This window comes from Sebastes umbrosus, chromosome 13, assembly GCF_015220745.1.
Source record: "Sebastes umbrosus isolate fSebUmb1 chromosome 13, fSebUmb1.pri, whole genome shotgun sequence".
Classification (NCBI taxonomy): domain Eukaryota; kingdom Metazoa; phylum Chordata; class Actinopteri; order Perciformes; family Sebastidae; genus Sebastes; species Sebastes umbrosus.
Genome location: NC_051281.1, coordinates 3,201,478 through 3,225,721, shown reverse-complemented (window position 1 = coordinate 3,225,721; position 24,244 = coordinate 3,201,478). Strand labels below are relative to the sequence as shown.

The window sequence follows — 24,244 nt, the reverse complement described above, 5'->3', positions numbered from 1 at the left end:
GTCCTTTTGTGACTACGTAACATGCAAATGGGTTGTTGGTTAAACTGGTTTTACTAGATACTTTACATACTTGCTAGCCTTTTAACATTTAAACTATGTAATACAGAAAAAACTCAAGAGTTTCACTCTGCGGTTGTGAATACATAAATGTCTAGTCCTTGAATATCATATAATCCCCACTATTTCAAACATAATTTCAAATAAAACATCATATATTTGGGCCAATATGGTGTTGCCTTTAAACTAAATATCAGCTTGCAAAACAACTATGTTTTCCAACGACAGTAGTGTCAGTTTCTTTGGGGAGGTTTTGACATGTCCAATGCTGAGGTTGCCAATCTAATACAACAAAGGTTGATGTTATTTGGTTTGTGTGTTTTGTGTAAAATCCATTTATTCAAGATAATCCTCAGACCTCCATTGCCAACCATCCTTATTGAGAACAATTTTCTACTTGAGTATGACCGACAACTGAGTATTTCTGCACAGCAGGAGGTATTGGAGGAGTATGAGTGCTGGAAAGTGATCTTCTGTGCAGAGATTATTGCTACTGGCTACTAGCCATGTATTCTCTGACTCTCCTTCTTTTGGGATGGCAACAGAAATCTCTGCGTGAGAGATCTCAAAACCTCTTTGAACCAAGCTGAAACTATCTGCATTGCTTGATACCACACGGGGTAGGTGGGAAAATGTACAATAAGATCAATATGTATCACCTGATTGCAATTCATCAACACTGGAATGATTTAGCAGTAGTGCTTTCTCTGATGTCGTCTATTGTTCAACGCATCAACTGGTTCAGTGAATGTTATTGAAATTCACAGCAGGCAGGATTATGATATCCATACAGTATTGGCAATCAATGAAAGTGACAGATTAGATGGAAATATACATATAGACTAGCTATTACAGAAGTTCCACATGTTACTTAATGCATATTCAGAATGAGAACGGTTTATTGTACAAGGTTTTCAAGTACAAGGAATTTACTTTGGTGTATAACCCTAAACATGATAAGAGAAAAATAAAAAATAAATAAAAGTAAGTACAAAAATCATGAAAAATAGAAGAAAATTACAATAAAAATACAAAAAATACTATAAAAAATTACAATGAAAGATGTATAGGAAAGACTGCAATGGAAATATGAAGAAAATACTAAATATGTACAATATCTGAATTAAAATGAAAGACCTGTTTAGTTTTTAGAAGTGGTAGCTTTGTACAAAAATCAAGAAAGAAAATCAGAAAATTACAATAAAAGTATAAAAAAATACTATAAAAATATCTACACAATATCTGAATTAATATGAAGTTGATGAGTTGTGCAGTTTTTAGAAGTGGGAGTTTTGTTTTATATTAAACTACTGCTGCATTTTTGCTCCATATTTCACAAGAAAATTTGATAAATCTGTTAACTAGTTGCTTAAATGTGACCATTTGTGTGATTAGATTGGTGCAACATTCAAGGTAATGGTTTGCATTTGTGTCTATATGAATGTGTATTAAGGGTCTTATACCTTGGCTGCATATAATTATTGGAAGGATGAAAGGCCAGGATACTATAGTCGCCCTTTAATGAGGTGACATGAAATGAATCCCCTTTGGATGGCTGTCTGCCCGGGGTGCTAGAAATCATTGGGTGTAATGCTCTGTCTAGCTCAACATACCGTGAGGCCATTAATGATTCTGCCTCAGTTTTGTTTTGGTCTGACTCAAACAAATAAAGGAGTAGCCAGGAGCAGTACTCTTCATCTGAGAAGGGGGGCAAGTTGACGTGTTGACAGAGGCAGTGACATTTCAGTAACAGAATAGCCATAGGTGGTGGCGGGTACAGCAGCAATAAGGAAGGCAGACAAAAAAAACCCTTATTACTACTATGAGGATTTACTGCTTTTCTCTGTTTACCAGCATTATACATTAAATATCTTTGGATTGCTGGTTGGTCTAATTTGCAGATGTCACCTTGGGCTGTGAGAAATTGTGATGACTTTTTATAGTCTAAAAGATTAATGGAAAAAGTAATTATTCATCAGAATTAATCAGATTAATTCATAATTAATGCAATTGTTAGTTGTAGCCTCACATTTGCCATATTATGATGCATCCACATTGGAAAGTTCATTAATATAATGCTTGAAATTGCAACCATATCACTCAGCCTTACATTGGTCTGAAAATCCTATATAAAGCATTGTTTCTTGTATTCTCTGACAATACAGTTACTTGTCCATTCAGGCTTGCGGCCGTCAAAACGAAGATGTCTGAATCGTTATTCTGTCCAGGTTTAGGAATGACAACATGAGCATTCATGCTGGGTACTTGCCAAAGTGCTCAGTAGGTTCGACAGGCGTGCCATCTGCCACCAGAATTAATCACAATTTGGCTGTTTAGTTGTGCTTTTCACTGAATCCGTGTGTGTGCGTGTGTTTTCTTTCACAAGCACAGGAAAATATGCAGTTTCATTGTGATGGAAGTTTTTTCTCTGCGGTGCAACTTCATTTGTGGGTTAGGGATTTTATACAGCACTGAAGTATTTAGGATTCTGTCTGGCTCATCTTCAAACCTGAGGGTAAAAAACATAGATACAAAACAGTAGATGCGACATTACATCATAACTAATGGAATAATCATCCGCCGTCTTATTGTTTACCATTGCTTCCTATGGGCAGAAACTGGTTGTCAGCTGTTCAGCATCTAACTGCTTTACCAAAAGAACCAAGGAGACCAGGGAGGCTGGCATCACTTTCCACTCAACAGTATGGAGTAGATGAGAGATTTTTTTTTTTTTTATGGGTCAACTGAAACTACAAAAACTTAGTGAACTGCAGGTAGATTAAAGTAATCCAGTCGGAGAAAGGAGATTTGTACTTCAGCAGTTCAGGTCAAGCTTGCAAGTTAGCAAAGTTCTCGCGATTTCTCTGCATTATCATCGTAAAATTAATTTCTATGAGAATGAAAGACAATTGCGACAAGTCTATCAGGAGATCTGGTGAAGGCATTAACAACTTTTCTAAACAAAACCTACTTTATAAACTAAATTAACTCCTCATTTACAGTTCGCAAGGCTCTTCAACCTCTCCTCTCATCATCCAAACAAACCAGTTGACCGGGCAAAACGGCAAAACAGGAAGTGACTGATTGTAATTGCCTGCCTATAATACCCATAATACTGAATCTATTTGGGATCTCTACATAAAAGATGCTGCTTAATGTAGTATATTAGCTAATTAGAATACCAAAGACAGTTCTTACATATTAAGTTCAGGCAAAATTGAAAGAATAAAATAATTGTCTGCAATATAAATGCACAATTATGAGATTATCCTCATGATTGAAAGCATGATTTGTTCTCTTGGCGCTATAACAATTAAAATTCTGCCAAAATCTATGTTGTTTTTTTATTCATTTTAGACAGACACAGTTGTCTTACGCTAATTACCTTGAATAAAAAACAGTATTGGTGTATTGGTTAAAAAAAATACAAGAACTAAAAGGACAACATAATAAGCCTCTTTCACCATAGGTTCCAATTACAGCAAGTTTAAAACTGGACCCAGGTAGGATGGCCGCACCAGTGTTTCGCCTCTTTGCTTCTATACTCTTTGACGTCACATCGACTGTTTTATATCTTCAGCCTCTTGCTGTTCAGGGATCGCGCAAGTCAATACTGCAATATCCTGTTTTCTGAATGATTATTCGGCCTCATGGTCCGATAAATATCAGATCATCTACCAAGTGGCAGAGTGAACTTGAGTATGAATTGCTCATGCAAGATGTAATAGTTGCCACTCTGCTCCTTCCTATCTGAAAAATAATAAGATGCTGATGGAGACTCTTGTGTCTGGAAGGTTTGAGAGTACAATATGTGAAGACTTTTCCTATCTCCCCTGAAGCTTTCAATTATTCCACCCAAAACCTTTTGTAGAAATTTGCCGCTCTGTCTTTACCAACATGTCTTAACCTCCTCACATCACATGACACCCGACTCTTAGCTACTGGCTAGACAGTCTCTGTGGAAGCCCAGGCCTTGTGCTATTAGATGAGCAATTTAAGAGAAACTAGCTTTGAGCAGTGTGACATTTGATACCGGAAAATAAGCTAAAAGACTTTTTTTAAATAAAAGCTGATGGCACTTTTGCTTTAGTACGCAATTTGACATTACTGTCAGTGAACCTTTTTTGAAAGCGAGACAAGTGGAACCATTGCTGATGACACTTAGAGCCATTATATTAATGTGCTTCTGCGGTTTCAGTGCATCCATGTTAGTGGCACATTAAGTGGTATACTACAACAACTGCCTCTGCAGCATTCATAACCATACTATCAGTATTATGGGTTCAATGTTCTGCTGTGGTGACCCATGTGTTAAGTGTGTGCACTGTAGTGTTGTTTGCTTGTTTTTTTTTGACTGTGATGAAAAGTGAGTCATGTTATGTTCAAACAGCCAGAGGTAGAGGAACCTTTTCACACTGCATCCCTCTCATAATGAAGTTTAGTGCTGTGACCGCAAATAACCTGGTTTCACTACTTATTGCCTTGCCAGTTATTGTTAGCGTCGCAGGGTCCATAGCTTTGCTTTTGCGCTGTGATATGGCCATAAATCAGCATCAAAGCCCCACAGATTGTATTTAAGGCCTGGGCCAACATCAAAGTGTGCTTATTTATCATATTTAGTGTGATCTTAGATATCATTTCTGTGTCTTCACGCTTCATTCGCCTGTCAGCTGCAAAGTAAATCTCGGTTGAGCCTTGTTTGCGTCTTGTGTGTGTGTGTGTGTGTGTTTCTCTATGTGTAAGAACCTCTGTGCTAATAAAGGAGCTCCAGCTTGTACGTGCACCTCGCCCTCACACACAAGCACACACACTGTCAAGCTAGCTCAACCTGAAAGAACACCAAGGCGCTGCAGTTGGTGCAGAGGGCTCATGAAACCCTCCATACCGGTTTGTAGAATCAACAGGGGAATAGCTATTTAACACCTGCCTGTGGTCAGAGCAAATGGAGGTGTGAATGTACCTCACCTACACAAAAGAGGCTTTTAACACATCCATCACCACTGTTGAGCTTTTTCATCTAAAGTCAGGTTATGGGGCTGAATGTATCAAGCTCGGGGTTGGAGTTTTGTGAACCTAAAATGGAGCTTGTAAAGGATAACATCGCTGCTAGTTCAGCTTGGCCCATCACCACGATTGCTTTTAAAGAAGTCTAACCACAGCGGTGCATTTGGTTTTTCTTCTATTCTGAAAATCAAAAGGCCCCTGTTATTTCCTAAAAAAAAAAAAAAAAAAAAAAAAAGGAACAAGGAATAAAAATGCTGTGCAGTCCCTCGTAAAGTGGGACACGTGGTGACCCCAGTCAAATCATCGCCAGTGACCCGCTTACTTGACTTGAAATTCTTGAAGTTTTTTAAGAGGCTAGATCTATGAAGAACATTGTGCTCTTGTAAACAAATGAATCATACACACATTGGTTGTATAGATATGAATGGTGATGACACAGCAAAAAAGTCACACCCAAGCATGGTAAACAAGACGGCGTCTGTGTGTCAACATGGGTCGGGCAGTTTGCTGACCTCGGTACAGACCGGTCGCAATGAGGATAGTCGCGCCGGGACCCACGTCCTTCCCCGCAGGGAGAGAGGGAACAGCGAGCACCACAGCCCTGGGAAGCACGAGGTCCGAGCGAGGGGTGCTGCAAAGCTCACGGTTGGAGCCGCGAGCCACCTTCACTCCAGGCCTTTCCAAGCCCAAAGCCAGTCGCGGCGCACCACGGCGCCCTCGCCCTGACCCACAGAGTTGAATCCTCTGGGCAGACTGCGTGGACCTCACCAGTTGAGAAGTGTAAAAAGATTTTCGTTTCATTATGAAACTGTGGCGAACCGCATTTGACCGCATTTGACTATGTAAACGTGTCAACACTGAAACTCAGGCCAGTGAATATGAAGAAAAATACGAATAATCAAATCTTGGTATTGAACAGCCGAATTTGAGTCAAATCAAAACATTCTGATTCGGGTACAGCCTTATTAAAAACCTCATACTTCTGCCTTGACACATGCTATTAAACAACATTTAAATGCTGCTAAGCCTGATTGCTACAAACTGCGAGGACTATCTTCATACTCACATTTGTAGTTCACTGTAGTTCATTGGGCAGGCCATGAAACAAATATGTTTTTCCCGCTGGGCTGGTAAATTATAAAAGACATGGTCCTTTTTTTGCTGTTTTACCTGCCAGCTAGAGTTTGAGAGGAGTACAGGGCCTCCAGATGATGTCTGGTTGCTTGCCCAAATGGCTGGCAGGGTACTCTAAATTCCAGCTGCACCAAGGACTTGGCTTTGGGTAGTTTTTCTTTCCTCTTTCTGGTGGTGTTACCAGCTGCGACAGCTATGCTGGTATTGTTTTCACTTATTGTGAGTCTGTGTGTGTGTGTCATCATGGCAAAATGAGGTCCTGGAGACACCTACTGTAGCAGGAACGACCACAGAGGAGGTTTAGAGTTCTTTATGGACAGATGTTGTCACTGCGATAGTGTCACAACCGTCCAAGTTGCAGTCACGAAACTTTACAGGTGTGTAGTTGAGTTCATAATGAAGGCTGAGCTTGAAGATGGGAATGGTCCGAGCAAGGGCGCCTGAAGTAGGTGGCAGGAAGTGGGGAAGGGGCCACGGTGCTTTACGCCCCTAGCTCGATTTGGCATCGCGGCTAGTGTGATCCCGTCACAAGATGGTCTCTAGTTTTACTCTGTTTTTCAATAGTAGTGTTCAGTGCAGTAGTTTCTGATTTGCGGCCAGTGAGTTTATTTCCAATAACTCAAACTTTGCCAATAAATGCCCACACATTTTAACTTGTTAAGTCAGAACATTTGAGTTACACAAGGAATGTTTCATTTTAGTGACCGTCTTCAGATGCCTGACCTTCTAAACAGATTGTCTTGGTGAATACAAAGGGAATTTTGAAAACATAATTGCTGGGTTTAAAACTTTAAGCACCAAGTGCACATCCAAGTTTATAAAGAGTAATTATAAAAAGAACAAAAATCACTATTACTGCAAGGCCTTTTTCCTAATCTGTTAAGAACCAGTCCTTATTACTATGCCCATTTCAAATCTTCTGTTGGCTTCAGAATAGATATCACTACATGCAGAATAAGATATCAATATAAATCCATCTTTCAGATCCATGTTCATAGTAATTTCACTAAGACTCATCCTAATTAATTTGCCTGTTGTCAGGAGATTTCATCTAGTACAGTCGGTATTAGAGCGAACAGCCGGCAGAATGAGGAGTGGACTTCCATCAAGCATAATCTCCTCATTAACACTGCTGCTTTTTTATTTATTTATTTGTTTTAATCAGATCTGCTCTCTCTATGTGTCTCATTTCCTGTCTTTCTTTCTCTTGTTTTGTTTCCATCTTTTTCATGTGATCATAATGTTGTTCTCTCTGACACAGCTGCAGCTGCTCACATTGGCTGAATAGACATATGTGTGTGTGTGAGAGAGGAGATAGAGTGCATGACATGTCTTTGTGTTTAGTTCTTGAACCAGGGTTTTTGCTCGTGCTTAGGTTTCAGAGGCAGTGCAGTGCAACAGTATAGGTTTTCATTCATTCTGTGTTTTCACACCAAAGAATAGAGTTTCTGGTTTAACTGATTAGTCTGCATTAAGTAAAACAGGAGGAACAAGTCGGTAAATCCCCTGTAGGAGTGTCCAGTTCAAACAAAAGTCTGTATACATTTAACTCTTCATGACTCATGGTTTTACAAATCTGTTGGGAATGAAACTTCAGTACTGACTGGATCAAAAACTGCCAGGTTTTGAAGGTTGTCTTGGTATTAATTCATCACCCATTAAAATTAAAATTTAGTTTGTTTTACACTGTGTTATGCAATGTAATAATCAGTGGGCAACTCCATGGTCTGAAAAGTGAAGCCAATGCAGAAGAGCCTTAAACTTGCATTCTTTCTAACAGCCAGCAGGGGGCGACTCCTCTGGTTGCAAAAACAAGTCAGATTGTATAGAAGTCTATGAGAAAATGAGCCTACTTTTCACTTGATTTATTACCTCAGTAAACATTATAAACATGAGTTTATGGTCTCAATCTCTAGTTTCAAGTCTTCTTCAATACAGCATGATGTTCATTTAGTAAATGATGGTCGCATTTAGAGTCAAATAGTGTGTCTTCAGTTCGTGAAAGTCAATTATAACCTTTTTGGTCACTTCTGGTTGGAAAAAAACAAGATGTGAACTACAGACTTCAAAACGACTACGACACTACGTTCACTTCTTACCATTAGTCTATAGTAATAATACAGTTCAGTGTTATTGAAGCAGTTTGAATCAACTTTTAACATTGATGCATTTCTGAAGTTTGACTTTTATTTGCAAAATGAAACAAAAAGGAATTTGTCTCGGTGAAATGAGACATCAAAGAATGGTATAATTCTGTACCATATTGGAATGAGTTTTGGGAAAAAAGTTTCAACAATACCAAGCCATTCCTTCCAAGTAGGGGTGTGCTGATGTATGATGTCATCAAGGTGTCACTTTTAGGCCAATGTTTTGCACCACGGCGATGATTTAACATAAAATTTACTTTTTGAAATGTACCCATTAGCCAGAATGATAGAATAAGGCTCTTAACCTTGTTCAAGGAGAGAGTAGTTGTGGCTGTGAATGAGTATTTTTTTACTTCCACTTCGCCCCACCAAGGTGTAAAAATAAAAACAAAAACATAAGAACTGGGAGAATAAACTTGGCTAAGAGTATGACAAAGCTTTAGTGTGAAAAGCAATATGTTTGGGCTGCAGTAGCCTTCGTCAGGGTTCAGATGAGCTCACCAGTCACTTTGGCAAGCAACCAACCATCATTTGGAGGTCCTGTTCGGTTTTAAATAAACTATCACTGATGCCTCCATTAATGAAAGAACAAAAAACACATTTTGATATTTATCAGACAGCGAATCCAGATGGTAATTTGTGTTTTGGGGTATTTATCAAGGTTAAAATAAAGTTAGGTGGCTGTAATATGGGGCTTTGACGTTGTATTTATACTTTGTTATTCTGGGAACATCAGGGCAGTGGCTTTAGTGCTGCAACAATTAATCGAGTAGTTGTCAATTAATAATTGTTAGTTGCAGCCCTACTTGGCTTACGTCTGACCCATGATGAATGGATCTCTCTCCTCTCTGAAATGCAAACTAGGCAATTTTTTTTGCCAGCTGGCTATTTAAGATGGTAAACACCAATATAATTCTAGTTATTGATTGTAATGCAATAATTAAACTACAATAATTGACCATACTTGCAACATGCTTTTAGTTCTTAACATGTTTAAATCTTTGTTTTTGTGTTGCACATTAATAAACCCCAGCTTACTGTGTGTTTGTGTGCATGACTGTCAAGTCCACTACAAGGACTTCATCCTCTGCTTATAAAGTCAGGCCTCCAGTACATCAATGCCTTAGAGAATGTAACTGTAGCAGCGAATTCTTCATACAACACAAAACTCCTGGGAATTGGTATGAAATTCCTAGATACTGAGATTGGAAAAGACAAAAAATCTCTCTATTTTAATATTTATGTATACAGTATAAAGAAGTAGAGCACTTTGATGTATGTACATACAAATGAAGATGTGATAGAGCAATAATGATTTGTGCCTATATACTATTTTGCTGCATTACATTACATTTATAGAAATAATGATGCAGGAAGTGACCCAGAACCGAGCGGAGTGAGCAGGAAAAAGTCAGTAGTGCATCATTATATCTCCATAAGGACACTCTGTCTGATAACTGTATGTGTTGTTGTGTGGGCATGTCACAATTCATTATCTGCGGTTAGTCACAAGGTCGTGGCATTTCTTCCACACGCTGTAGACGAGATCAGATGTCAGTCTGTTTTAAAAGAAATTCTAAAGCCATGTCACAACAAGGTATTGAGAAATAGACACATGATACATACAACACAAAAATACTGCTGAACAGAAAACTACTCTTTAGATTCCCAGTCAAAGAGAATATACAATAAGAATCGATGGGAAATGCAATCTGTGGGTGTTTCTGTCTGTGTAGTAACACTATCTGTAACATTAAGGGTTGTGTTTCAAAGTAATATCATGCCTAGTCTTAAAAAGGTTAATAGCACATTAGATTGTTCTGAAAATATAATAGAGACTTAATAATACCACAATCTCCAAATCATTTCGTAAGGACAGATTGTTTACTTTCTGTCCTTCAAGGCTGTCTGCTGAAGCGTCTAGTTTTACAAAAACACACCTTTGTCTGTCATCAAAAAATAAATAACAAGAGAGTCTCAACCTTTGTATACAGTATTTACATTTGGGTTATTTCTGCTACCAATGATCTTTTGAAAACAGGCAGACCTTTAAGTCTTACATTAACTACTTGGTATTTTATTAATGTCAAATGACAAACTAGTTTTTATTCCTGATCAAATTGAAGTCATCTTTGAACACCTGCAGTGTTGGGCATGCATGCTACGGCTGTGCAATTAATCACATTTTAATTACGATATTGGCTTCAAAAGATTATGAAAACAAGACAATCGCCATAAAAACATTATTGTGCCACGTTCTGTTTTGCTGTGATGCTCTTGTTTTGTCTTGTGTTATAAATCCAGCGCACCCCTCTCCTTTACAGCGGCGCACTTTCGCCCCCCTTGGTGGGTCAGAGATAGACACTCAGTGTGGGATGATCGCCTCGTGGGAGCTCTCCCTGGCGCCGGCTGGCCCTCGTGCGGCCCTCGCCTGGATGTCGCCGCTTAGTGCTCACTGTGCCCTCTCTCCTTGCGGGGAGGGACGGAGCTCCCTACTCTCGGTGATGTTGGCAACCCACCTGACCAGTCTTGAAAAAACAGACCCCGTCTCGTTAACCATGCTTTGTGGGTGTGACTTTTTTTGCCGTGTCATCACCATTCATATCTACACAACCAATGTGTGTGTGTGTGTGTATGATTAAATTGTTTACAAGAGCACAAAGGTCTTCGTAGATCAATCTCTCTCTTAATTTTGCTCTCAAATTGCACCAGATTGATGCATTTAACTTTAAAATGTAGTCTAAAACATTTTCTTTATAAGTGCATGATGTTTCCAAAGTCAATGAGTAATCGTGTTAAATAATCATGATCTCAATATTGACCAAAATAATCGTGATTATGATTTTGCCATAATCGAGCAGCCGTAATGCTTGCAGATGTTCCCTAAATACCGTATTTTATCACCTTTATTTATTGTTTTGCCATTAAATAGTTTAATTAATGAAGAAATATGATTGAAAATGGCAGCAATAAAATATATACTTAGGATATTTTTGGTATATAGGTTTTCAGGGCTCAAGTCCTTCATACTTTGTCCAAATAAAAGTAAGAACAATAATACTAGTCACAAACTTAATATAACCAAGATCTTGTGACTCTCATGACCCTTCACACAGAGGAGAACCCTGTAATTGATTTTAGCCGGATTTCCTGACTTAATAAGACGATGATTAACAATTTAGCCTCAACAACCATGACCATGAATGGCATCAGCTGATCTATGCTGTCATTTATAAAAAGAAAAAACAGTTCATTCAGCAAGCCTTGCAACACCATGTATGTTAAATCCAAAGTCCGTTGAGAATAAGCTAATCAGAGCTAACAGAAAATGTAAAAGTTGTTTTCTATAAAAGAATTGGGCTTTGATTTTCCGTATGTGGGACTGAACATGCAACACGTTCGGTGCCGTGTTACTGTTGTGACAGCGGCAACTGTGATGTTATCTCCTGCTTGACAGTTTCACTGTGTGCGTTAGAGATGTCGAGACGTCTGTTTGCAATATCATTTGATCTTTGAAGCCGCTTTGTGATCACTCACAGGGGCATGCGGCGGAGGGAGATGTATCCAGAATTGGGAAGATAATTGCAGATTTTGCAAGGCGTAACGGGATAGAGCAAGATGTAATGAATCACTGCTCCTGGTAAAATTACTTTTATAATGAGTTACACACTGGTGTAGAAGAAGGAAACTGCATGGGTAGCACCTTGACGTCAGTCATTCTCTTATGCGGGGAAATATATGGAAAGTAGTTTGAGAACAAATCCAGATTAGTGATTGGTTTGGAGCCTGAAACGGCCGTCTCTAATAGGCTAATCACTGCAGCTCTTGAGATTGAATTGGTGCACTATTTCTGGCCAGCGATTACCCCATAACCCCCAGGAAAGAAGTGAAGGGAGGAGAGAGGTGGGGATGAAGAACAGATGAACAGAAAGGAGAACAGAAGAAGACTGTTAGGACTGGACTATGGACTACTTGCTGTGAGCAGTTGTTATTATTAGGGCTGTTAAAGTTAACACGATAATAACGTGCTACTTTTAAAGCTACATACTGGCATCATACGAAACTAGAAAACCAAATGAATCCATTGGTACCAACCATGTCATACTAGCTTGTCATGAAAGAGGCTAAATAACGCTCCAAACTTACGCTAAATTCTGGCGAGGAAAAACTGGCATGGCCGTTTTCAAAGGGGTCCCTTGACCTCTGACCTCCAGATATGTGAATGTAAATGGGTTCTATGGGTACCCACGAGTCTCCCCTTTACAGACATGCCCACTTTATGATAATCACATGCAGTTTGGGGCAAGTCATAGTCATGTCAGCACACTGACACACTGACAGCTGTTGTTGCCTGTTGGGCTGCAGTTTGACATGTTATGATTTGTGCATATTCGTTTTATGCTAAATGCAGTACCTGTGAGGGTTTCTGGACAATATCTGTCATTGTTTTGTGTTGTTAATTGATTTCCAATAATAAATATGTACATACATTTGCATAAAACAAGCATATTTGTCCACTCTAATGTTGATAAGAGTATTATTTACATTTTGAACAGATAAAAAAAATTGTGATTAATCACGATTAAATATTTGAATTGATTAACAGCCGTAGTTATTATTAATTGAAATAATAAACAAGTGAGTGTCATCTTTGTTGGTAGCCCGTTATGTGTGCGTGTGAGAGAGAAAGTGTGTCAAACAAACCAGTAGTGCCCATTAGGAGTGTGCCTCTCCCTGGAGTGCAGCAGTGGTGACAAGACCTCTTGAAAGCCAGAGAAAAAGGAAAAAGAGACACTTGTTTGAATTGGCATGAGTGCCACACAGTATGTTTTTAGAGACAGAAGGACAAGAAGAGACCCAAAAATCAAGAACAAGAAAGCGGAGAGGGAATGGTAGAGAGGTAGAGAAGGACAGAGCGAGAGAGGCTCTCAGTCCTCAGGGACGATGTGACCGTGGTTAACTACAAAGCTTCTCACCAAATCCCATCCCTGCCAAACACTGGAGCTGCAGCCTTGCTCCACAATGGCTCCCTGTCAGTTAGAGCAATGGGATCAAAGTGAGATCGCTCAACGGCAAATTAAGAATTGGCCTTCAGGTTTCTGAGGCTTGAATTTCAAATAAACCTTTCTGAATTCCCAGGCGAATCCAACCCCCCCTCTTCTCCGAAGCCGGCACAGCCACACAAGCTGGTATTAGAGCCATACGGGCCGATAATAAATGTGCCTTGTACCAGAGCTGTAGCACGCCGGCTGTTGGATTTATGATTGGCCTGGGGATGGGAAATGGGATCTCTGTTCTTATGGGGATTTTTTTCCTCTCAGTGTCATGACTCTTTGGAAACGTTTTGAGGCAAATGCCTGCATGATGGCGGTTTACTAAAGAAGGACAGAATCAATGGGAATAATAGAGTGAAGTGCTTAATATTGTGTTAGTTATCAGTTAATGCTATTGCGCACCGGGGGCACTTTTTTCCTGCGTATAATTTGCACGTAAATATTTTTTTTGTCATGAATACTTTCACAGAGAACACGAATACTATGCGATGAAAAATACACCCTTTTTTCCGAAACAAAAAAGATTTTTCTGAGCATTTGCACCGCAAATAAAGGCATCAACCGGTTAACTGGAACCGGTTAAGTTGCACCTATATTTATGAAACAACAACAAGGAGGCTCCGTAGTCCGAACAGACCTCATCCACTCCTTCTGTTCTTACCTTTCACAACAAAAGCCCTAGGCATATAATATTTTCAGGCGATATTTGACATTTTTATTTGTCATGCCCCCGGTGTGTAAAAGGTCTTAAGTCAACAGTTTTGGGACCATTTTGATCTACATTTGTTCTGAATAATATCTACTAAAATATTTTTGTATGTTATTTTAAAGTTGCCAAAGCATCTGATGATTCTTTAAAATTGCATTGTGATTATTCACAACTGTCTGTAACAGCATTTAAAGAAAAAGATCAGTTTGATGGACATTATTGGCCTTTTGCAGCAGCCAGAAGTTCCTGGATATAATCAGGAAAAATGTCTCTTATGGCTTTTATTGCAGTCCTGTCTTCTAAAAATGACCTTCCCATACAACAAAACTACATTGTGAATTAGGCTACATTTCCTAGTGAAACATATTTTGTTTACTTGTTAACTTATTCATTTTAATGAACCTAACCAAGTAGTTTTGTACGAAGTAGGCCTAGTTTTGTTGTGTTTTTCATTTTGTTTTGTTTCAATTTACAATAGTAACTATGTGTTTAAAACTGCGACTATGATCCAGGGGAAAATACGTTTCCCTCGAAACGTAATTGAGAATGCAGTTTAGTTGTATGAGAACATCATTTTGTAGGAGACAGGATTGTTTATTGTTGACAAAATTGCTTTTGTGTTTTATTTTTGTCGGGTAGAAATGGGAAAACGGGAGCATCTTTATGGATGTTTCTCTCTAAAGGTTTTGGTGATTGAACCTCTCAATCATCAGACTCCTTTCCACCCTTGGAAAAACCTTATCTAGCTGGGCAGCAACCAACCGGGCTTAGTGCTTATTTGTTTTATGGCCGGCCTGTGCTATATAGCTGCAGGAGATTGACTCCTGTGTTTGGCATGAAGGCATTAGTCAGCCAGCCATGATGTAGGTCACAAGGGCTGGTTCGGGAACATGGGAACATACCGAGGGCTGTCAGGGCTCAGGTGTTTACCTGAAACATACAGCATGGAAGATAGATACATTATGTATGGCTTTATGTGAGAGAGAGGTACACAGAATGTACTGTAGTATGCATGTATTCATGGCAACTAATGCAGCTTGGTATAGTTTACATTATGGGGTTTGATGAGTCTATTTTTGCCTTGACAGTATCCAGATAATTCATACACACAACACTTGACAAGTGGGTGGAAAGAGGTTTGGACCAATAATTAGAAAAAGAGAAAGGAGGGAGGAATGCTAAGATAATGCAAAGATGGATGAGACAGCTAAGAGTAAAAACAGGAGACAAAGAAGTTGTGAATACACTTAAAGAGAAAGGGGGTGTGTGTGTTTGTCATCGAGAGGTTGTAGCTAGCTAGCGGGAGGAGGTTGTTAGGGCAGAGAGAGTATTGAAAGAATAAGAGAGGCAGGATGCTATTACATGTACACACCCACAGCTAAGCTTGGGAGAGCTGTTACACATACAGCAGTGCAGCTTCCATCTGAGCCAAGTGGGTCATGGGAAAAAAAAGCAGGACATGGAAGGAAGCTGTCTGATGGCTCGTGTTGAAGGGAAACCCGGGAGCTACAGCTCACAAGAAAATCCTGCCGCCTTACCAACCTCCAACACGGGCCTCTTCTCTCCACTTATGGTGTTTATGGGCTCGCAGGAGGCCAACTTGAAACTCAGAGGGACTTTTTCCCTCATGAGAGCTCTCGGCCTTAGAGATGCTTGACCTTTATCTAAGAAGCCCACCTTCATGCACTTGTCCTGATTAGGTTGTATACAGTCAGTGGCAATGGTTCTACTACCCCACCTTCATGCATTTATCCTAGAGGTCGACCGATTAATCATCAAACATCACTGTTTTGCACAGAGGCTACATACATATACATAATGAGGCCACTTCTGTTGAGAAGCATCTGTGTGCATGTGATCATAATCTAAACAACTGTTAAAGACCCAATGAAATGTCACTCGTACTTCGAGACTGGCGGGTGCTGGCATGCACGACAGACTTTAAATTATGTTTTAGATATTTATTTTTTAGATAGTTTGAGATGCTGTTTTTTTTCAGAAAGCAATTCGTCGGCAAATGTCGGCTAAACCTTTTCGATCCCGGGAACAGCTGGTTTTGCCGTCCCAGTGAACAGCTGCTTTTACACCGAGCAGACAAGTCATATCATATCTGACCCATTTTCAATTTATTCCTCCCCACAAAATGTAGCTCTCGAATATATACATAACGCAGCGCTGTCAGCTCTTTGTCCACGATACAAGACAGGCAGACCGGGAGGAAGATTAACGAGAGGAAAAAACTGTTAACCTACTTAACAATTTGGTGGCACGTAACCGCCCATTCATGATATGAAATCGCACTTTTTAGGATCCTCCTTACCCCGGTAATATGCACGAATATTAATGGTTTGTAAGAGTGGCATTTTGGGACGTGCAACAGAATTAATCGTGGCTAGTCATAAACCACAAAACAGCATCGCCCATTGCAAATAAATAGAACATATACCAACGATGTAATCCAAGAATGGACCTCTAATTTATCCTGCATTAAGACTGTATACAGTGATATATAGCTTTTTGTAGTTCTCCTTTCAAGGACTATCTGTTTGCATTAGTACTGTAGACTGTTTTGTAATAAGAGAGCAATATTTGTTTCTTATTATGTTCATTTGTCCTAGATAAGTCATCTTAGAATGACATGAATATTGTTTTTTCGTCAGAGGATTGTAGAATGGTATTCAAATGTTTTTCATTTGTGTTGAATGTGGCAGTCTTAAGCAGTTTTAATCAGCTGTGTGTAGTACTGATTGACGGGTAGGCGTTTATTAAGGACAGTTACCATGGCTAATCATTTTGTATGGCTAATCATTGTTTGCAGTGCCAGTTTATTAAATATACACGTTGTCATATTAGTCAATCTAAATCAGTTGCTAATCTAATCTGGCAAAGTTTGGCTGGGATACACCAATGTGGCCGTGGATGTTTCAGCTGGCGTTGTCCTTCTATAATAGAGTAATACTGCATTAAAGATTCACACCTTTTTCCCTATCTTTAATCCATAATTTAACATTACAATTAAGTCTACAAAAATATAACCTGGCTTTTGATTTAATCTTTTATTGTATATTGGAGTGGCGTACATTTTCAGGCAGGAACCTCAGATTTAAAACTACTAAAAAATGACAAAAAATTAGGAATGCAAACATTGAAAACAATAAGATTAATTGGATGTAAAAAAATATTAGCTGCTGAACTGCTGTCAAAAAATGTATTTCCTTGATATGTTCTTTCATTGGAATGGTGACGTGGGAGTAGTTCAGCTAATATAAAAGGTGGGACTTTTATGTTGGCAACAGACGGGCAATTCGAGCACAGTCAATTTGAATTAGTTACTCAGGTTCAGTATGAAAAGAGACTATTGCGTTTTTGTGTAGTCTTAAACAAATCTTCTCCAAATGGTCAAAGATCACAGATTTATGAAATCATTCATTTTTTAACCTTCAGCGTGTGACGTCTTTGCACCATTTTGTTCCATCCTAATTTCCATCTGCAGAGAAGAGGATGCCGATTAGCCCGCAGAGCACCTCTCAGCATTTTAAAAACGTCCCTCCCACCACTGGCTTTTATTCATTTATTCTCCTTTCAAGAGCAGATATGACTGTTGATGTGTGCTGATGGCACCAAGACCGCTCTACCTTTTGTGCTCAAAACACACGAGACAGAAGAGCTACAGCTGTGAAACCTCATCAGAAATCAGTTGTTGATTTAGTTTTTCGTTGGTTTGTCAAGGAGATGAAAACCTGTGTGACCGGTTGAAACGATAAATGATTCAGCAGAGGCCTCGGATCCTGTACACAAGCCCTCGAGGAACATGATATTCCGTGTGATTCAATACGGCTCATGTTTTGACAGGACAATGTGGGAAAATATATGTGATAAGGCTATTAAAGTCCATTTAATAATCGACTTTATCAGCTAATTAACTTCATACAGACTGTTATTCTTTTCTTTGGGCGTCTCACAATAAAACCATAATGAGTTGTCTGTGATAATGACAGTATAACCAAGTTCTGTGCGATATATTGCAATTATCTGTTCTGAATAAAGAGGAAATCATACCCCTAAAATGGCTCAATAAACTGTCAGTAAGCAAAATCAATTATGGACAACGGCCGTTGTCTCCTTAGATAAGACCCTGTGTCTCCGTCCCGTTGTGAGCCGAGTTGAAGAGGGGATAAAATATAATAATATAAAGATATAAGATGGCACTGGAGAGCGGGAATGACCTTTTGTGATAGTATTGTAATGACATAGTCGGCTGTAGTTGGATATATCCAGAGGATGTGGTTGTGTGTCTTGATTATAAGGGACACAATGTTCCTCATTGCATTTCATTTTGATACAAAGAAAGATCTAAATACTACTTTACTTAACATATTTCACATGTATTTCTTTGATGTAAAGGGTCTTCAGTTCAGTGTTATGTGATGGATTTCTGACCTTAGTGGGTGTTTTGATGTTGCCTCTGCCACCGGGTGGTGCCTGTGGGTCAACTCATCAATACTTGAGTAAAATACATACTGTGCAAGACTTTCGTAGAGCAGCCCCCTAAAAGTCCCAAGTTGATTCTCATGTTAAAAACGTAAACTCAAAAATTGCATATACATTCAGGTACATACATGAAATTTGACCTCTGCATTTAACCTTAAGCGCAGAGAGCTGCTGTAAAGCACCCGGGGAGCAACTTGGGGTTCAGTGTCTCGCTCAAGGACACCTCGGCATGCAGACAGTGGGAACCGGGGACTGAACCGCTCTACCCACTGAGCTACAGCTGCCTTGGGGTTGTTGGGTTGTTAGCTGTTGCGTCATTGTAAAACTACACAACACAGGATAAGAGCAGAGGAAGGTTTACAGAACTATGTTATCTCAGAAATACTTAGCTGTAATGGAAATAAAGAGAAGGGTGATGGACTCTGTGCTTTCTTCACCCTCTGCATGCTGCTCTGGCCACATTGTTTTCATATGCTGTTGCTTTTTCAACTTTAATTACTTAAATGCCCTCACATTTTCTAATCTGTCTGTTGCCAAGGTAGAAACTGATCTCTCTAATAGTTTATCCTCCTGCGTGAGCGGTGAAGGTTAGATGACGGCTAATTACGGTTAGCAGAAGGCTAAGCTATATTAGCAACGTTTTCTCTCTCCATCTCTGAAACACTTCACTGATATTGTAGCTGGCTATAGGGCATCAAATCATCAATTTGTCATCTCAAATGTATACAGTGTCAATTCTGGCACCCAACAACACAGCAAGACGACATGTTTGATGTGTAACTTTAGCCCACTGCTCTGAGGTGATCCGTGTTTGCATCCAGTCTTTCCTTTGTTTTGCCTCCAGCTAACACCGTGACGTAATCATGACGTCGGCTGTAAAAAAGGTTCCATAACCCAGCGGTCTTATTCCCTTGCATAAATGACTTGATTTGCTGTCTATGACCTCCTATGTCTCTGTTTGTTGCCATGGTTACGTGGCATCTCGCCTGCGCCGCTCTCCCCCCGAGCCTCGTGTTTCCACGGCTTCTCTTCGATACCCCACCAGGCAGACGGACAACTGCTGCTTCTCTCCGGTTGCCATGGAAAGGGCCGGCTTTTGTTGAGCAGCAGATTTCACCACTGAAGAAGAAATTCCAGTGGCAAGGCAGGGAGGCTGACACGGCTGAAACAACTAATTAGGGAGGTGGGGTTTTCCTTGCTTCTGTCAAATTTGGGGAGAAGATGCAAGTGAGCTGAAGGTGTGGTCACCTGGGTGCTCTATAGCGGCGGCCCACGCTCGTCTTCGTCGAGGTAATCGAGTCAGGCAGCTGTTGATTTGCTCTTAATTGCATGTTTGACATTATATGAGACTCGAAGGGGAATCCTAGCGATGCTAGAGTGAGTCTGATAATGGCTCGGAGGAAGAGAGACTCTCAAGAGTGACGTGAGACTAAAGGAGAAGGAGGAGGAGGAGGAGGAAGAGGAGGAGGCATGCACAGGGAGAGAGGAGAGGGTGCAGAAGGCTAATGCATGTTTGTCTGGGAATAAATTTTCACCAGATTTGCTGTGTACCGCGTTGAAACCTGCACATTTGCGTAATATGCATGACGGAGTTTGCGTTTCCGTGACAACGTGCTGACATACACATACATGGAGCAGAGTCAGCACCCATTAGGGATGATGGCGTCAGCTTAACCTCCTCATTTGCTTTTGTCATGCTCCCTCGCATCTCATAGACACACATATATGCAAAGACACGCATATACATCAGCACCATCTAAATATCACATTTAAATGCATGTTGCTGAGGGCACACGTACTCACAGAGGCGCAGAGGATGGCATACAGAGGAGGCGTGACACCCCCTGGGTGTAGACGCTCTCACGCACATATACACAAATTGCAAGATTGCACACAGAAATCTCATCACAGACCTCGAAATAGAGGACACAGATATGCACACACATTCAACACAGAATAGAAAGATGTATTATACACACGCACTCACATTGACGCACAAGCTGCACCACAGGCTAGGACATGCACTACACACACACAAGCACTACACATAAAGATAAAATCCCCACAGAGTAAAATACAGCACATTTGAAACATCCATACAAATGCATGCATTCACTGGCACTGCCATCTTGGTGTTGCAAAATATGTTTTCTATCAATTAAAGTCAGACACGCTGAGTTGGGATATGAATATTTATGAGTGGTTTCCAGGGCGATGTTGCGTAACTCGGAAGCTGTTTATTTTGGTCTCTGTTGGCCCCACATTCAGCGTCATGATAGAATTATAAAATGGATGCACATTGTGTTGTGTGAAAGATAATTAGTATAAAACGTCTGTCTCTCTCTTTCCTGTTTGTCTTGCGCATTCATTTCTGCGTCTCGTCGGCTTTCTGTCACAGTCCCAGTTCTTTATCTCACATTGCATTTCCTCATTATTCTATATATCTTTTACACATTCTTGTTGCTGCTCACTCACTGTGACAGACAGGTGAAATGAGCTGGGCTTACTCTGTCTCTTGCTCAGTGCATGCTGGGGAAGGCTGCAGCCCCAATTGAACCTGAACAGGATAAGCAGTAATAGCAAATGGATGGTTGATGCATGCTGATCACACATCGTCTTTTCCAGCTCTCTTCCTCTGGTTGCCCGTTCTTTGTCCTACATAATCTTCTCTCCATTTCTTATACATAATTTTCTCAGTTTTTATCTCTTTACTGCTTCCTCTCTGCTCTTCTTGCTGCTTTACTTTTAGTCCTTTTACTCTATTATATTCTGCAAAATCAGACATACAGTCACTGTTACAGCAGTGGTACATGCACTCACACACACACGTACACAATCCTGCATTCACACTAGTGTTGTCACAATACTGGAATTTCTAACTTCGATATGACACCCTTAAAAATATTGATTTTTGATACCACGGGCAAAAATTGACATTACATTGAATGCATGAAATTTGTATTAAAAGACAAGTATAACAAGCTATAACATGACAATAACAACTTTTCTTTTCTTAGCTAGTAGCAGAAAAACATCAGAATGACTGTAGTAAACATCAACAATTAGTAAAACGTTTTATTATTGAACGTAACTCTAAAGAAATCTAGTTGTAGTCTTGTAAATAGTGACCCTGCAAGATCCCCAGTCTTTACAAAATATTTTAGTCTGTGACTAAAAACTCTGAGACTAAAGACACATTGTCTTTAGATGTGAGAGGGGGTCAGACTTTAGTCTTTTAAAAGTCTTTTCAAAGTCTCCTAGTGTATGGTAGGGATAAGTTTCATCTCTTATCTACAACAGCTTCCGTGCATGAACACCTTTACTTTCAGTTGATAAACTCCCCGTACAGTCATCTGAAGGCGTCAGTCATGCTAAATCACATGCACCTGTTATTCAACTACTTCTTTTTCATGTTTGCTTTCCGGTGAAGTTGGCTCAGGCTGCACCATATAGGCTAGTCTTATCATACCAGGTCTACAATAAACACATCTGCTCCAATGTAGGCTGACTCACACCTCTCACTCTACCGCTCCCTCCCTCCTACCTTTTCTTCTGATCAGCAGTAATTTTAGACTGTGTATGGATGTACACGTGTGCATGTAAAACACGTTAGCAGAGGGCAAAATATATAAATCCAGTACAGGAAAAAAGCTTTGATGAAAACAAGAATCCACACAGGCTAAGAGCTGGATGGTAAAAGTTGAGTAAATAGATAATAATAAGTATGCACATGCATAACACATTGTCATTTTGCCGATTTGGCACAATTTGTACAGAAACTGAAGGTGGGATTGCACCTATAGTTTCTTTGGTCTTGCCACACCACATAGTTGAAATGTACAGGTATTTATTTCTCTGGTCTACATGCCAGCCCAGAAAACATTAACACATATTTAATAACATAAGCGCCCACAAAACCATCTGTTTTAATTCTTTTTTTAAATTAGATTATATTGCATTCTTACGCCTAACAACATGTTCTCTTGGAAGAGGACCGAGATTCACGTACATCTCAAATCCATTAATGGGTACAGTCTGAGTTAAAACATGCACACTCACATCCTCAGTATTGTTTTCTCAGAGATGTTGAGCTGTGTTTCTCTGTGGAGGCTTGCAGCTCTGCAGCTGAGTCCACATGGATCACAGCAGGTCGACGGTTCCTCCCACATTTCCTGTGTTTATCACACAGAAGGTCATTAATAAACAGGCTCACGTGTTCGCACTCAGATGACACACTCGGTTAGTTTCAAGATTTCCCATGTTTCTTGTACTCTGCAACTCACATCTAACACATTTTATGTTGTACATATTGGTCCTTGATATTTCACAGTAAGGGTAATTTTGGAGTTGACAACTTCAGCAATACAACAGGGTTGATGAGAACTTTAGGGACTGACTCAAGTGTCGAGGGAAATTAATCTTCTGTTTGTGTCCCCGGTTTCTTTCTTCCCTGTTCAGTTCATATCATGTAGATGTTTGGTCATTTAGTGTGTTGCCTTTTGCACGAGATCAAACACACGTTTACACTTGAAGGCGCAAATAAATGTCAGCTTCACTGACATCGACGAAACAAAAGCCATGTTAACATTCATGTCCTTCCACCCACGCTGCACCTGTCTCCTGAATGGCATTAATACAAAAGGTATGACCTACACATATAATGATGGTTAGTTAAAGGTGCAGTATACAGTACAAAAAGATGTGTACTCTAATATTTGTGTCTTCAACAGACATGGGGTGATATACCCAGCCTCCTGCCCTTCAGCAAGCTCATCAACCTGGAGCACAGCTGACATTGGGCCTCATGCAGGAAGCCACATAAGAACAAATTTCCTCTTAGTTTTGTTCATTTCCACAATTTTTTCTTATTTTTTAGTACCCATCTCATTTCTTCTCTTAGTTAAGAGAACATTTTACTTGTGGTCGAAAGCACTCTAAACAAGATAAGAGAAAAACATCTTGTTTTCACAGTCCACAAATTGTTTGTCCAAGGCAATGAAACATACATTTTTCAATTTGAGGAACATTAAAAAGCACATGAATATCATATGTTTACATTGTTTAAGTTTATTTAACAGTACCTCAATTTCACTACTACTGAAGTTCTTCTTCTACTTACAGCATTTTTTTTAGTGGCATCTCTCCAATTCTTGGGCATGTGCACAACACCTGCCCTTATGTAGTGTTTTAGGGCGTTACCCAAGCTAATACCTGCCCTTGCATTGTGTTTAAAGGGCGTTACCTACGCTAATATCTTTCCCTATATAGTGTTTAAGGGGCATTACGTATGCTATTACCGGCCCTTAAATAGTTTTTAAGGGGCGTTACCTATGTTAATACCTGCCCTTAGTGTTTAAGGGGCATTACCTATGCTAATACCGGCCCTTAAATAGTGTTTAAGGGGCGTAACCTATGCTAATACCTGCCCTTATATCGTTTTGAAAGGGCGTTACCTATGCTAATACCTGCCCTTCGTTTTTAAGGCGCATTACCTATGCTAATACCGGCCCTTAAATAGTGTTTAAGGGGTGTTACCTATTCTAATACCTTTCCTTATATAGTGTTTAGGGGCGTTGCCTGCCTATTCTAATAATAAACAATCGGCCACATGCCTACAATATATGATCAATTATGATTAATTTATGATC

At 39.8% G+C, this 24,244-nt stretch overlaps 1 protein-coding gene across 1 annotated transcript in view; it reads left to right on the top strand.

Moving 5' to 3' along the window:
• man1a2 (mannosidase, alpha, class 1A, member 2) overlaps positions 1-24,244 on the top strand; it is a 162,435-nt gene that overhangs the window by 10,846 nt on the left and 127,345 nt on the right. The gene's annotated exons all lie outside the window — the stretch shown is intronic.